The sequence below is a fragment of the Odocoileus virginianus genome, unplaced genomic scaffold (assembly GCF_023699985.2).
Source record: "Odocoileus virginianus isolate 20LAN1187 ecotype Illinois unplaced genomic scaffold, Ovbor_1.2 Unplaced_Scaffold_5, whole genome shotgun sequence".
Taxonomy (NCBI): Eukaryota; Metazoa; Chordata; class Mammalia; order Artiodactyla; family Cervidae; genus Odocoileus; species Odocoileus virginianus.
In genome coordinates, this window is record NW_027224267.1 from 2413120 (window position 1) to 2429130 (window position 16011).

Consider the following 16011-nt stretch of genomic DNA (forward strand, 5'->3'; position numbering starts at 1 on the left):
CAGAAACTAACCCAATGACCATAAAACCTGAGACTGTGAGGCACGTGGCAGAGCAGTTCTCTCCATTTCCCTCACCCTCCTGCCCTCCGCCCCGGCAGCCCTTCCCAATAAAGCCTCTCGCTTGGATAGCACTCCTCTCCTCGAACAACTCATTTCCAAGTGTCAGACAAGAACCCACGCTCAAGCCCTGGAAGGGATCCCCCTTCCTTCATCAAAACCAATGTCCAGGAGAAAATATCTTCAAAATGCTATCTTGTAGAGAAGGAAATGGCACCCCCTCCAGTATTCTGGCCTCAGAAATCCCAGGGACAGAGGAGCTTGGTGGGCTACAGTCCCACAGCAGGGCATTTCTGAGGGGAGGAAACAGTCCCAGGGAAGTTGAGGCACTCGCCAAAGGCCCCAGAGCTTTTGATAGCACAGCCAGAACTGTGGCTGAGGATTCTCAGCTGCCAGGCCTCTTGATCCCGGCCTCTTTCACCAGATACATGTGTGGAAAACTAGAAATCTAAAATATGCCCTGGTGGCTCCGTCGTAAAGAATCCGCCTGCCAGTGCTGGAGATGCAGGTATGATCCCTGGGATGGGAAGATCCCACATGCTATGGAGCCCGTGTGCCACAACTGCGGAGCCTGTGCGCTAGAGCCTGGAAGCCACAATGCCGAGCTGACATACTGCAACTCCTGAAGCCCGGGAGCCTGTGCCCCACAACAAGAGGAGCCGCTGCAGTGAGAAGCCCGCACACCACTAGTTATGGCCCACGCTCACCCAAACTAGGGAAAAGCCCACACACGAAGACCCAACACAGCCAAAAATATATACAATCGTTTTCCTAAAAAATGCATGTCTGACAAAGAATCTGTACTCAAATTGTCCAAGAACGCTAGAGCAAACAAGTCCATTCATAACTGGTAAAGATTGAAATAGACACCTGGCCACGGAGGGTATACTGATAGTAAACTATCATACAAAAACATACTCAAGATACTTGTGGAATGCATGCACAGCCCCCTTTGGAAGACAGTCTGACAGTTTTTTCAGTAACCACATGGGACAAGCACTGAATTCTATACATGACAAGTGGTGGAAGCCAGGTATCTTACCATTGGAATGGGAAGTTACAGATAAACAAAAGGAAAGGTTACAGTATCATGGAGACATCATCACAAATTACCTTTAACTGAATATGTTCAAAGGTAAGCTGGAATACATGTATATATTTCCATGTATTGTCAGCTGAGCATATTTAGCTCCTACATGTATGTTGTAAATATCATTCTCTAATAAAAGGGAACAGGAAATGTCCCTGTTGGCCCAGTGGTAAAGAATCAGCCTACCAATGCAGGGAACACGGGTTCAATCCCTGGTCCTAGAAGAGTCCACATGCCCAGGGGCAACTAAGCCCCCATAAAACTATTGAGGCTTGCATGCTCCAGAGCCCAAGTTCTGCAACCAGAGAAAGCGCTGCAATGAGCAGCCATGGCACAGCACCTAGAGGGTAGACTCTGCTCACTACAACCAGACATCCTAGCAACAAAGACCCAGCACAGTCAAAAATAATTCAATGTTAAGAAAAAAAAAAAAGGACAGAAGTTCTTTGAAGAAATGACTGAGACTAGGGGTGAGACAGTAAATATATAAGCCAGGGTAATCTTAAATTATGAGAAAGTAAAGACAACTATCAAGCTATCTAGAGTGATAGAAATAAATGATTACAGTTTTATCTATAAACACTAGCAAATAACAATCTGAAAATGAATTTTTTAAAAAATTCCCTTTCAATAATGTCAACATTAATAAAATACTTTGCCATGGATGTCATGAGGATGACAAGACTGGCATACACGATTGCTGAAAAAGATCCTAAATACATGTACAGATATTCCATAGCAATGGAAAGACTTGAGATGGCAATACCATGGAATGCATCTTCAATCTGAAATGAAGATTCAATCTGAATTACAAAAGGCTGAAAGGTTGATGCTAAACCACAAAAGATGCCAGGATTCTTGGCCTCCAGAGAGAAGAATTCAATCCAGGGCCAGTGACGAAGCTTGATCGCTCAGAGCTTTTGTGTCATAAAGTTTTATTAAAGTATAAAAGAGATAGAGAAAGCTGCTGACATAGACTACCCCCTGCTAGTCTTCAGCCCGATGTTATACAGCCACTAGCAGTCTGCTAATTAAAGAAAGGCAATGTCTCAGAATGGCACTAGGCCCCTCACCCAAAACATGCATTGAGATAACATTGGCAGCAGGTGAGTCATCCCAGGCCATAAAATGATTGACATGAATCTTGAAAAAAGGCAGATTTCCAAGCAAATATATAGTTTCATTAACATAGATTAGGAGAACAAGGTATGAGTAAAACATACTGGTTTGTCAAGTTGGTTCTGAGCCTTTAGGAGGAACAAACTTGAAGACAGAGTCTAGGGTAAATACATAGACATTAACATAGCTTAAGACAAACATTTCCATAAGAAAAATGCATTGCTTAGCTCAAGGTCTGAGAAAACTTAAATTCAGGTGGAGCCAGGAGTCGTCATGGCAACACAGAATTTTAAGAGAAACCTCCTTTTAAATTTGTATCCTGAAGGGGAAAAAATGTAACACTAGTTTGTTTCCTCCTGCCTCTTAAGAGAGAGACAAAAAGAAAGTCTCACACTTGCAGCCTATTTTCTCTGTCTGGAGACCCCTGGCCTTCCTGCCTATTACCCTCTCCAGGCCTTTAGGAAGCAATACACAAGCTGACCCTAACATACACGTGGAATGACAAGGGACTCCAAGGAGCCAAAACAATCACATGAGTCTGCAGCTCAAAGGTCCTCTGGTATGCTGTGCTAAGTCGCTTCAGTCACATCTGACTGTCAGAGCCCATCAGGCTCCTCTGTCCACGGGAATTTTCCAGGCAAGAATACTGGAGTGGGTTGCCGTGCTCTCCTCCAGGGGATCTTCCCAATCCAGGAATCAAATTCCTGCATTGGCGGGTAGGTTCTTTACCACTAGCACCACCTGGGGCAAAAGTGCCTAAATGGAGATCAGGGAAACCTAGTTAGGAGAAGGGACTCAGAGAAAAGGAAGTGAGATAGACCAGATTTAAAGAAAAATATGTCATTGCTGCTTTTCAGTCAAACAGACAAATAAAATGAAGAAAGGAGTCCCTGGCCCTGCGGGATTTGCCTAGGGGTCTAGTCTGGGAAATTCTTACACATCAGGAGATGGCTCTGAGCTGGATTTCCACAAACAAGAACACCCATGCAGAGGACAAGCCTGCAGAGCTCTGTGCCCATCGGTCACAAGAGCCTGCCTCCTGACGGCCAGCAGCATTCACAGGTGAGCTCCTAAGGCCTTCGCCAAACCACAGGGGCACCTCTGGCTTTTCTGTTTCCCTCACTTTTCTGACTCTTTTCTTAAAAAAAAAAAACAAAGCAAATTTCTTCATAGAATGCCACAGTGGAAGGAAAATAGGCCTTCAATTTTTAGACCTCAGTTTGCTAAAAAACTTGGAGCTTTTTTTTTAACTAAAGCACCACATAATTTAAAAATTTTACACGTTCTAATTATTCAGTTCCAAAACACCACACTTATTGCACAGGGTCCCCATGGAAAGGCCCCCTCTCAGCAGGACAGCCACAGATTCCACCATGAAAGGGCAGCAAGGTGCCCTCCTCCCTTCTTTTCTGCCTGGGTGGCCACCAGGTTTTTAAATCCATGCACCCTACTACGTTTCTAGGGTGCAATTCGTGGACCCTTCCCTTTCCCATCCCAGCAGGTGATTAAGGGCCCACTGGACTGCAAACTGCCGGTAGCAGAGCTGGGCCGCCCGGCCAGCCAGAGTAAGGGTTGTGGAGTGCCCAGTAGGTGAAAGAAATCACCAGGCAAGATAAATCCCTTGGACTTCCTGGGGACCTCACTGCAGGCACTAGGCTGCTTGGGAAAACCGCGCGGGTCTGAGCTTTATGCGAAGGGGTAAAATGCCAGGTTAGGGGGCTCCGAGACTGTGCCAACAGAGAGGGCGGAATACGTGGCTCCCTGCTCCACCCTGCGCCACCGAGCCCCAGTTCCCTTACCTGTGGTCCGCACCCCTCCGCTCCGCTCACTGGATGCCGATCGATGGGGACCCAGGAGCCCACGAAATGGGCGTTCCCTGCCGCAATGGAGACCCCTGACCCGGGACCCACTGCCTAGGAGCTCGGAGGAGGCGCGCTCTGCCCCCGACGCGGGCCAGGTGTGCTCCGCCCATAAGCCCACTTCCAGGAGAGGCCCACGGGCCTCGCTACTGCCGCCAGGTGAAATCCATCCAGGAGCAAATCCACACCACCGAGACAACCCAAGCTTTTTATCAGCTGTGAAGTGAAGTTACTCAGTCGTGTCCGACTCTTTGTGACCCCATGGACTGTAACCTGCCAGGCTCCTCCGTCCATGGAATTTTCCAGGCAAGAGTACTAGAGTGGGTTGCCATTTCCTTCTCCAGGGGATCTTCCCAACCCAGGGATCGAACCCGGGTCTCCCGCACTGCAGGCAGACGCTTTACGCATCTGAGCCACCAGGGAAGCCCCACGCTAGGTACCTGGAAAGGGGGAGGCGGGCGAGGCGCACGGCGCGCCCCACGGGCCACCGCCCCGACTTCGACCACCACCGCGTCCCCGCCCGCGGGCCTCGACGCTGCCGGCCTGTGACGCATGGGGGCCCCCACCGTGCGCCGGTCGACCGCCGCCCGGAGGTCCCCGCCGACGCCAGACGACCATCCCCACATCCCCCTGTAACGGGGCAGAGCCCTCCCCCACCACCTCGCACACCCCTACGGCCCCCCCGGGGACCCCGTCCTCTCCCCTCAACCACCGGGGCCCCCTACCGCGCCCGCGTCCCAGGCACCCTTCTCCCCCCACCACCAAGGGCAGAGGGAAGGGGCTCCGACGGGAAGCGTGGCGCCAAGCGGGCAGGGGACACGACAGAGGTGAGAGGGCGAGAGAACCGGACAAGACAGCCGCGGGAGGCGTGGGGAGGGGGGGATTGGGAGCAAGCCCCGAGGCTCGGAGGGCGTGGGGAGGCGCCTGGCGACCGCGCGGACGAGCAGCGGACGACCGACGACCGGCCGAGGCAGACAGGTCCAGGGCCAGCGGCGGGAGGCGACGGGCAGGCAAGCGGCCCCGCGGCGGGGAGCCGCCACCCGTCACGCCGCACAGCCCGCGAGACGCGACCGGAGGATCCGCACCGTGCGGTCCGCGGCCGGGGGAAGGCAGTCGTGGCCGGCGCCACGGGCGAAGGTGTGTGGGGTGGGGTGGGGGGCGCGCTGAGCACCCCCTCCACCCCCCACCCAAACCTTGGACCCAACCTCGAGGAAACGTGGCGGGGAGGTCGGGGGGGAAGAGCGACAGAGGAGAAGACGCCACTGGGCGTGGGGCCAGGCGCCCGGCGGGGGATGGAGGCGCGGAGGGGCCGGCAGGGCGGGCGGGAAGGCAGAGGAGAGCCGCCTTTCCCACCCGACCCGCACTCTGCACGCCGACCCCCACCTTCTCGAGCGGCTCCTCATCCCATACCACCCGAAAGGCCACCGGACCCAACCGACCGCCCGCCCGGGGCGCGCTGCCTTCCAGACGTTTTTCCCTCCCTTCCTTCCCATCCCGCACGGCAAGGGTTGGAGGAGAGGCTCACGAGCCTGGCGGGACGAGGCGAGGCCACCGTGCCGCTCTAAGAACCGACCAGGTTAATGATCCTTCCATAGATTCAACTACGGAAATCTTGTCAGCTGATCAGTCTATAATTTAGGGATAAAACCATGACTACAGAAAGGAAAGATGGCCTGACCTAGAATGGCCATGATATTCTATAGAACCAGAGAAAATTGGCTAAAATAAAAAAAAAAAATTGTCTTGGAAACTGTAAAGCTGGTTCTTTTGCATATGCAATTAAAAACAATTAGCTTGTTAGAAAGGCCTGCCTAGGGCAAAGCTTGAAGTTAACCCTTTCCTTGAAAAACACTGCCCACTTTGCTCGAGACCTCAGCCTTGGGCAAATGAGAACTTCAAGCCCCTCCCCCCCCCCCCACCACCACCAAAAAAAAGGAGGTCAAAGAGATACTTTAAATCTTAGGTGGAAAACTAGATCTCTTTCTGTCTGTCTGTCTGGATTTATGTATGTCTCAGTGTGAGTCTTCTGTTTTTTGATAATATTGCTGAAGTGAGTTCTTATTTAAATAATCTAAAGAAAAGGAAGCCATTACAAATCAAACAGTTCTAAATACAAGAAAAAATTGATCTGAGTGAATTTTAGATTCATGTGAACTGGGAAATAGTCAATGTTAAGTATCTAGTATTTCTTTTTTTTCACTACTCTAATACAGACACGTCACTAACATCAAGCATGACATGTTCGCAGTGCCAGGTTTATTATGAGCCAAATGTTGCTACATTGTTATATCTGTCACAAGCTTGTCAACAAAGAAAGTACCTCTAAAAACAAACAAAAAAAACTCCTTAAAAATGTAAATGCGATATGAGCTTTTAGATAAACTATTAAAAATAACTATACTTTAAAATATCTGTCTATGATAGTCTCGATTGAAGGCAGAGAGAAGGGGATGACAGAGGATAAGATGGTTGGATGGCATCACTGACTCGATGGACACCCCGGGAGTTGTTGATGGGCAGGGAAGCCTGGCATCCTGCAGTCCATGGGGTCAGAGGACAGGAAAAGGAATATATCAAGGCTGTATATTGTCACCCTCCTTATTTAACTTATATGCAGAGTACATAGTGAGAAACGCTGGGCTAGATGAAGCACAAGCTGGAATCAAGATTGCCAGAAGAAATATCAATAACCTCAGATATACAGATGACACCACCCTTATGGCAGAAAGGGAAGAAGAACTAAAGAGCCTCTTGATGAAAGTGAAAGAGGAGAGTGTAAAAGCTACCTTAAAGCTCAACATTCAGAAAACTAAGATCATTGCATCTGGCCTCATCACTTCATGGCAAATAGATGGGAAAACAGTGGAAACAGTGGCAGACTTTATTTTGGGGGGCTCAGAAATCACTGCAGATGGTGACTGCAGCCATGAAATTAAAAGATGCTTGCTACTGCTGCTGCTAAGTCACCTCAGTCATGTCTGACTCTGTGTGACCCCACAGACGGCAGCCCACCAGGCTCCCCCATCCCTGGGATTCTCCAGGCAAGAACACTGGAGTGGGTTGTCATTTCCTTCCCCAATGCATTAGAGTGAAAAGTGAAAGTGAAGTCACTCAGTCATGTCCGACTCTTCACGACCCCATGGACTGCAGCCTACCAGGCTCCTCCATCCGTGGGATTTTCCAGGCAAGAGTACTGGAGTGGGTTGCCATTGCCTTCTCTGGGACATATGTCTACTTATAGCTGATTCATGATGATGTATGACAGAAACCAAAACAACACCGTAAAGCACTTATTCCCCAATTAAAATAAATTTTTAAAAAAGAAATTTTAATGGGAAACAAATCAACAATAATTAAAAAGTGGGCAGACTATTAAGACGAAAATTTCAAGTCAGTCCTACTCATAATGTTTTAAAATAATCTATTAAAAAACGTGCTGAGCATTGTGAATTCTTACATACAAGCAAATCAAAACCACACTAAGGGATCCCTCTGCACCAGTGTGAAAGGCCATCATGAAATATCTACAAAGAAGAAATGGTGGAAAAGGCATGGAGGAAAGGAAACACTTTTATGGTGCTGGTGGCAAATAAATGGGAAGAATCACTAGACAGAAGTATGGAACTACCTTTAAGATATAAAAAGAAAGCTACCCTGAAACACTCCACTCCAAATAGTATTTGAGGAGAAAATCAGATTTTGAAAAGTCACGTGAACTGGACTACAATTTATAATAGCCAACAAATAGAAGCAAACAAAATGTTCATGGAGAGATGAACAGATAAAGAACAAGTGACACGTGTATACAAGGCAGTATGACTCAGCCGGAAAAAATAATGATGAATGTATGTGATTTTCAAGAACAAAGATAAAACTAGGGGTCAAGATAAGTGAAGAAAGTCAAAATCAGAACTATCATAAGATATCACTTACAAATCTAAACATGCAAACCCATGAATTAATTGAGAATACATAAGCAGACTCAGAGACTTAAACATATGCTTACTAACAGAGAAAGAAGAGGGTAAGGGATAAATTCCAAAGGTTAGATGCAACAAATATAATTATTTCATATAAAATAATCAATAAGGACCTAGATATACCAAGGGAGTACTATCAACACTCTAATAATCTATATGAAAAAAATCCAAATGTGAGTAGATACATGTATCAGGCTCAGCGGGCAGTGGCTGGTCCATCCCACACCCGGAAGTGTCTGAACCTCAAGGCCCAGCAGACCCTAAGCCCTGTGTGTGGGCCCCTAGGAGGCAGACGAGACAGAAGGGCCTCCTCTGTGGCCCTCTTCCTGCCCAGAACATTCAAGGTCCAGGCCATCAGTAGGGAGAGGCAGGGATGGGGGCTGTCATGTGGGAAGGGGACACGGGGCAGCTTGTGTACATGAACATCCTCACCAGGAATGTGGGCTGGTGAGATGAGGGCGCCAGCAGGGGCGGACAGTGGGCCTGAGTAAGCAGGGCAGAACTGGGGGTACACTGGAGGGGGTGCATTGAGCTTGGCCCATGCCGAGCATTGTACTCCATGAGCTTTCCCTCTCCTGGTCACTGCAGAGGAGGCCTGAGCAGTGCCGCTGGAGTGACCGCTCTCATCCCCAGGCGCTGCTAGAGTCAAGGAGCCTGAGAGTGTGGGTCCAGCTGTGCCCACCAGGGAGGCCTGGAGGGGTTGGGCAGGAAGCACTGGTGTGGTCATCCCCTGTGCAGAAGCTTCCAAGCCATTGTCCAGTGGGAGCTCTTGCCCTGCATGTGGGTTTCATGTCCACAGCTCACATCAACTTCTAACAGCTCAGCTTATTTTTTAGACACAAAGCAAAGTCCTAATAACCAGCAGTGGAAAACTCAGCAGTGGCCACAAGACTGGAAAACGTCAGTTTTCATTCAAATCCCAAAGAAAGGCAATACCAAAGAATGTTCAAACTACTGCACAATTGAACTCATCTCACACACTTGCAAAGTAATGCTCAAAATTCTCCAAGCCAAGCTTCAACAGTACATGAACCGAGAACTTCCAGATGTTCAAGCTGGATTTAGAAAAGACAGAAAAACCAGAGATCAAATTGCCAACATCTGTTGGATCATAGAAAAAGCAAGGGAATTCCAGAAAAACATCTGCTTCATTGACTACACTAAAGCCTTTGACTGTGTGGATCACAACAAACTGTGGAAAATTCTTAAAGAGATGGGAATACCAGACCACCTTACCTGCCTCCTGAGAAATCTGTATGCAGGTCAAGAAGCAACAGTTAGAACCAGACATGGAACAACAGACTGGTTCCAAATTGGGAAAGGAGTACATCAAGGCTGTATATTGTCACCCTGCTTATTTAACTTATATGCAGAGTACATCATGCAAAATGCCAGGCTGGATGAAGCACAAGCTGGAATCAAGATTGCTGGGAGAAATATCAATAACCTCTCAGATATGCAGATGACACCACCCTTATGGCAGAAAGCGAAGAGGAACTGAAGAGCCTCTTGATGAAGGTGAAAGAGGAGAGTGAAAAAGCTGGCTTAAAACTCAACATTCAAAAAACTAAGATCATGGCATCCAGTCCCATCATTTCATGGCAAATAGATGGGGAAACAATGGAAACAGTGAGAGACTTTATTTTCTTCAGCTCCAAAATCACTGCAGATGGCGACTGCAACCATGAAATCAAAAGATGCCTGCTCCTTGGAAGAAAAGTTATGACAAATTTATACAATATATTAAAAAGCAGAGACATTACTTTGCCAAAAAATGTCCATCTAGTCAAAGCTATGGTTTTTCCAGTAGTCATGTATGGATGTGAGAGTTGGACTATAAAGAAAGCTGAGTGCCGAAGAATTGATGCTTTTGAACTGTGGTGTTGGAGAAGACTCTTGAGAGTCCCTTGGACTGCAAGGAGATCCAACCAGTCCATCCTAAAGGAAATCAGTCCTGAACATTCATTGGAAGGACTGATGCTGAAGCTGAAACTCCAATACTTTGACCACGTGATGCAAAGAAGTGATTCATTTGAAAAGACCCTGATGCAGGGAAAGACTGAAGGCAGGAGAAGGGACGACAGAGGACGAGATGGTTGGATGGCATCACTGACTCAATGGACATGAGTTTGAGCAAGCTCCAGGAGTTGGTGGTGGACAGGGAAGCTTGGTGTGTTGCAGTCCATGGGGTCACAAAGAGTCGGATAGTGAACTGAACTAATAACCAGTACATCCACTGCCTGTGAAAAAGCATGTCTGATCCACTTACAGGTGCTGCTTCTGGGTCCCTCCTGACTGAACACCTGGCAGCCAGTGTCACTGAGTCATGATTGTGTGCCAAGTGGTGTCAGTCTTGTGGGGGTCCAGGCCCACAAGGGGCCATGCTGTCCATGGAGCCAGTGCTGTGGCCATAGGTGTGCCCTCCACCCACCCCATGAGCAGAAACCACCATCCCCTTATGGATGAGGAGGCATAAGGTCAAGGAAGGCTGTGTGTTTACATGGAAGATGTAAACATGGGTGCAAATGCAGAGTTGCCTACAGACACTGCTATGGAAACCCCTGATTCTTTCCTGAGAACATCAAGGAGGGGACATCAGGCCACAAAGCAAACAGTTCTGTACAGGGAGCACAGGCAGGGGCCCAACCCACAGAAACCTGTAACAGCTCCCAGAATGGCAAGGGCAAGAGGCTCTTCCACCTAGTAGACGTGGAGGGAAGGGGTGAGGTCTGCTGGGCCACTCTCATCTTCGGGGACTTGCTGGGAAGCTCACATGGCTCAGCACAGCCTTGTGTGCTCACAGCTGAGCTGGGTCACGGCACTCCACAGGGACGCACCAGGCCGCCCCTGCACCAGCTTCCTCCTGCCCCCCCTGCCAAGGTGCCTTATGTTTCTCGTTGCAACTTGGCTGGGAGGAGTGGGAGGGGACATTGCTGGCTGACTTTCTGGTCTTTCCAGGGACCACACCAAGAGGTGCTCCTGGCAGTGTGGGAGCATGGCCAGGACTTCCCATGCACTCCACGCTGACGCCTACATGAACTGGGCATCCCCAGTGGGCTGGAGCAATCCCTGAATTACTGCACCTTCTACCACATTGAAATATGCACTGTGTGCGGGTCTATAATCATGATGCTTAGAAGGGCGAGACTGACGGGAGCTGTCCTGCCTACTGTGTAGCCTCCAGTGGCCTCCACTATAGATTCTCCAATCCTGCTATGGACACTTCCGTCCCATTAACCCCCAAGAGGCCTGCTGGGAGGGGTGAGAACTCTGTCATGAAGAGAAGACAGGGAAGGCTCTAACCACAGCAGATATAGGCAGGGACCACGGTTGCCAGGGTATTTGTCCCCCCAAAGCCCAGGACATGAGTGTCTGAGCCATGAGAGCTCCAACTGGAGGGGCCCACCTCTGCCTGCAGTTTAGGCTCAATTGGAGGTCAGAGTGGTGAGAGCCCACCCTTGGGTGATCTTCCAGCTCCCCTGCCCCTCCTTGGGATGGTGCTTCTCACCTACAGGCTGATCCTAGGGAAGGGCTTTAATACTGTGGGGGCACTGTGGCTGCCCTGTATGCCCTGCATGTCCCTGGAACCTGAGGAGCCCACAGCCCTGGGACACCTCCAGCACTGGCACTACCAGGTCTTTTCACAGAAGCCAGAGACCGGGCCAGAGGGGAGAATCTGGCCCCTTCCTGATACATGGCTAGGAGGCCCATATGCAGGAGGGCCCTGGACCCAGCTTAACCCTCCCCTGGCAGGGGGCCCTGCAAATTTCAGGGCCTGGAGATACCTACTTCTGAACCTGACTGGGAGGTCGGGGCCCAAGACCAACATGGGGGTGTTCTTGGGGGATCCCAAGGCTTACTGAGCTGTATACTCAGGTGAAATGACACGGATAAAATCAGCTGAGGGCACAGGTCGGAAGTAGGGCTAGGCGTCCACTGGATGTGACCCCTCAGGGAAGCCTGAGTCATGGCTGACCTTTGAGCTCAGCATCTGCTCAGGTCTCCAAATGCCCCACTGTGCATCAAGCCATCAGCACAGACCAACATGCACCGAGGCCCAGGGAGCACGGACACGCCCATCAGACTCAGGTGACCTGGCGGCGGCACGACACAGGCGGGTCAGCCAGTGCCCATGTGCCTCAGCCCGCAGCCCCTGGCCACAGTCTCACTCTGCTCAGGACAAGAGCATGGCCAGGGGGGCAAAACAGGGTGTGGGACCAAGACCAGGCTGGGCGAGAAAGTCTCTGAGAAGGGAGAATGCAGCTGCCCTCGCCTGGTGAGACAGCTGGTGATCCACCCTGTGGTCGGCCACACCTCCTCACATCCCGGGGCACGGCGGCTCCTTCCCAGGTCCCGAGGCAGGTTCACCCATGTGCATGCAGCATGTCTGATGCCCACTCCAGCCCTGAAGGTGGGGACTGGTGTGAGTGGCCATCCCTGCTGGAGTGAAGCACTTGAGAGCATCTGGAGGGAGCGCTCACCTGTCAGCACAGGTGGACTGAGGACCGGATGCAGGGTAGGCAGGTCGGGGAGGCCAGGGAGGTCTGTGTCAGCCCTGAGGCTGGATAAGAGGTGTGGAGCTAGGGGTGGTGGTGGTGAGGAGGCGCCTGGTTTCACCCCCAGGGCAGCTGGAAACCAAATCAGATCCAGCCAGACCCCAGCCCAGAAGAGAAGGGAAGCCAAGTCTATAAACGGCTAAAACGCCCATGTAGGGCATTCGCCCTGTCTTCACTGGGGCAAGAATCCTGCAAATTTAATTGGACAGAGAGATGCAGTTGAGGTGGAAAAGTGGACACTTGGAGCCTAGAGGGTTTCCTGAGGGGAGCAAGGCCACAGAGAGATGGAACAGACAAGGATGGAGGAGGGCAGGGATGGATGGGGGCAGGAATGGATGTGGACAAGGATGGACGGGGTCAGGGATGGACAGGGACATGGATGGACAAGGTCATGGATGGATGGGGACATGGATGGACAAGGTCATGGATGGACGGGGACATGGATGGATGGGGTCAGGAATGGACGGGGTCAGGGATGGACGGTGTCAGAGATGGACAGGGTCAGGGATGGATGGGGACATGGATAGACAAGGTAAGGGATGGATGAGGACAACGATAGCCAGGGTCAGGGGGTGAACAGTGTCACAGATGGATGTGGGCTGGGCATGGGGCGGGGACAGCGATGCATGGGCTTGGACAGCAAGTGTCCAGAACTGGAGCACATCCATCTTCCTTCAAGCTGGACTATCCCCCCACCCCAAGGCTGGGCCTATAAACACCAGATACACTGGAATGGGGTTTCCATCTGGCTGGTTCCCTGAGCCTGGATGTTGCTGGGGGAACGGTCGCATCTTGAGGCTCTGGTGAAAACACTGCTCTCTCTGGGGGAGTGAGTTGGTGATTGGGCCCCAATCCAAGGATGTTCTACTCCTCTGGCTGTCACATCTTTTCCTGGGTGTCACTGGGGCTCTGACCTCACTCCATGGAGGATGGGAGGGAGCAGTATTGACGTCCTGGTCCAGCTGGGCCCTTATCTCTTGGGAAGGGTTTTCTTCGTCCAGATTCAAGGACCACACTCAACATCCCCGAACTAGGAACTATGACCTGTCCTGTGATATGGGGGTGCATGTGGGGACTGGTAAATCAATTCTCAGGTGACTGCACTCAAGTCCAGGGGGTGGGATAGGGGTTGGCCTACAGCCACTCACAGTGTGGCTCCTGGATGGGGCCTGGAATGCCCTGCGGATGGGGCTAACATAGGCAGCTGGCAATGACAGGGTTGTGCAAGGTGCAGGAATTCTGGGTCCCAGGTTTCTCTCCCCAAGGAAGAGTGGGGTTTGTGCTCAGAGAGGAGGCAGCCAGAGATGATCCTGGATTTCAAGAAGCACAGGACCCACTCCCCCACCCCAGGACCCCACATCACACTAGATGAGGCGCTGGAACATGACAGACACACTTACTCTTAGTCCTGGAGCCTGAAGTCAAAAGTGTAAGGGGCCCACTCTTCCTGCTGGTTCTCAGGATGGTCAGTTCCATGACCCTCCCAGCTCCTCAGGTTCCATCACCCCACCTCCACTGCTGCTGTCACATCACTTTGTCCCCCATGTGTCTGTGTCCAAACTTCCCCTTGTGAGGACCCCTCACACACACACACACACACACTGAACATGGCTCATCAAGTGACCTCTTCTCAACCCAGACAGCTCGGCAGTGACCCACCTGTACATGAGGTTCATTCATCTTCCTGGGGGCCTCTTTGGGGTGACAAATGCTGATGGTCAACACAGTTCACAGGGGCAAGCTCCAAGGCGGGAATCCAGGAGCACTGTGGGGAGGAGCAGTGTCCTGATTTGGGGAAGACAGATGGACAGGCAGAGGTGGAAGAGACCAAGGGGCAGTAGCCACAGCACTTTGGGAATGATGGATCTCAAGAGGGCCAGGCAGGAGCCTGCAGGACAGGAGCATCAGAGGCAGGCAGCCTCATCTGTAATGTGTGGCTCACTCAGGGGTGGATGTGTGGTAGCCTCTGTATGCTCCTAGGAAGGTGATCAGACACGGGCTCCTTTAAAGAATGGTCCCTGGGTTGCCTTCAGGGAAAAGGGCCTTGGTTTTGTCTGGGGATAGACCCCTCAGCCTGCTGGAAAATTGAGGGCCTGTGGAGCTGGACATGCCTCCTACCAGTCTTGCCTGATCTGAGATGGAGGGTGACTGCCCAGGACCTCCTGCCACAGACATGGCCCTTGGCTGAGAGAAGCCAGCAGGTCCCTTGGCCATCTGTGTAGCTCATTGTGACCCCATGGACTGCAGCACGCCAGGCTTCCCTATCCTTCACTATCTCCTGGAGCTTGCTCAAATTCATGTCCATTGAGTCAGTGATGCCATCCAACCATCTCATCCTCTGTCATCCCCTTCTCCTCCTACCTTCAATCTTTCCCAGCATCAGGTCTTTTACAATGAGTCAGTTCTTGGCACTGGTGGCCACAGTAGTGTAACTTCAGCTTCAGCATCAATCCTTCCAGTGAATGTTCAGGGTTGGTTTCTTTTAGGATTTGATCTCCTTGCTGTCCAAGGGACTGGCTTGATCTCCTTGCTGTCTATGGGATTCTCAAGAGCCTTCTCCAACACCACAGTTTGAAGGCATCATTCTTCAGCACTTAGTCTTTTTTATTGTCCAGTTTTCACATCCATATACGACCAGTGGGAAAACCATAGCATTGACCATATGGATCTTTGTTAGCAAAATAATGTCTCTGTTTTTTAATATGCTGTCTACATTTGTCACAGCTTCTCTTCCAAGGAACAAGCATCTTTTAACTTCATGGCTGCAGTCACCATCTGCAGTGATCTTGGAGCCTAAGAAAATTAAGTTTCTCACTGTTTCGTTTCCCCCATCTGTGTGCCATGAAGTGATGGGACAGGATGCCAGGATCTTAGTTTTTTGAATATTGAGTTTTAAGTCAGCTTTTTCACACTCCTTTTTGACCTTCATCAAGAGGCTCTTTAGTTCTTCTTCACTTCCTGCCATAAGCGTGGTGTCATCTGCACATCTGAGACTACTGATATTTCTCCCAGAAACCTTGATTCCAGCTTGTGCTTCATCCAGCTCGGCACTTCACATGATGTACTCCGCATATAAGTTAAATAAACAGGCAACAATATACAGCCTTGATGTCCTCCTTTCCCGATATGGCATGATATAAAGATGATGGAGTAGAAAGGCGTGCGCTCATCTCCTGTGAGAACTCCAAAATTGCAACTCACTGCTGAACAACCATCGACAGGAGAATGTTGGATCCCACCAAAAAAAAGATACCCCACATCCAAGGCAAAGGAGAAGCCCCAACAAAACAATAGGAGGGGCAAAAGACACTTTCTCCTTGGAAGAAAAGCTATGACAAATCTAGACGTCA